The sequence below is a fragment of the Hylobates moloch genome, unplaced genomic scaffold (assembly GCF_009828535.3).
Source record: "Hylobates moloch isolate HMO894 unplaced genomic scaffold, HMol_V3 SCAFFOLD_13, whole genome shotgun sequence".
Classification (NCBI taxonomy): Eukaryota; Metazoa; Chordata; class Mammalia; order Primates; family Hylobatidae; genus Hylobates; species Hylobates moloch.
Genome location: NW_026652288.1, coordinates 9265574 through 9266422, shown reverse-complemented (window position 1 = coordinate 9266422; position 849 = coordinate 9265574). Strand labels below are relative to the sequence as shown.

The 849-nt window shown below is 49.0% G+C and overlaps 1 non-coding gene across 1 annotated transcript; it reads left to right on the top strand.

The window, feature by feature from the left end:
- Nucleotides 1-314: 314 nt before the first annotated feature.
- LOC116481383 (U4 spliceosomal RNA) lies at nucleotides 315-455 on the top strand. The gene has a single exon (XR_004251542.1). It is a non-coding gene; the product is annotated as a U4 spliceosomal RNA (small nuclear RNA).
- The last annotated feature ends 394 nt before the right edge of the window (nucleotides 456-849 follow it).

Sequence of the window (849 nt, the reverse complement as noted above, 5' to 3'; positions counted from 1 at the left end):
GGCAAGATTATGACACAGTGCATTAATAATTAATTAGTGCTTAATCAGGAGCTCTACATAGCAGTTCATTACCCAAGGACACTCCCCATTATAACTGTAGCAGATGGGTCTGGGCAGGCAGCCCTGCCAGCCTCTTTTGAGGCTCACCAGTGACTTTGAGGCTCCCCTTCCAGGGCTGAGGTCACTAACTTCCCCTAGACCTGGCGACCAGTAGCTGGTGTAAGAGGTCCCCAAGAACAGGGGTGATCTGACTCACCCTGGATAAGTTTCAGACATGCTGGGAAGGCAGCGCCCTTGCTTAAAAATAACTCCTTAGCTTTCTGCAGTAGCAGTACCATAGCCAATGAGGTTTGCCTGAGGCATGATTATTGCTAATTGAAAACTTTTCCCTATAGCTTGCCATGACAACTTGAAATATAGCTGGCATCGAGAATTTTTGAGACTCTCTACAGAGGCTGAACAACCAAAAAACATAAAAGTTTAACTCTTCCTCAGCTTCACTTTGGCACAATGCCAGAGAGACCTCTATTAAGTTGTGAATATTTGTGCAGCCCCCCACCCCCCAACTTCAAATACAAATGGCCATCAGGGAGCTAAAATCTTCTGCATTCGTTGGTTGTAGGAGTCCCCCACTAGGGTATGAGTGTTGAGGGTGTAGGGGCAGGAACCACATGTGAGTCGTTGTTGTATCTGCCACGCTATGTGACAGGTGGGTGGATGGATAGATGGGTGGATGGGTGGATGGGTGGATGGATGGGTGGGTGGATGGATGGATGGGTGGATGGGTGAGTGGGTGGATGGGTGGATGGATGGGTGGATGGATGGATGGATTGGTGGGTGGGTGGATGG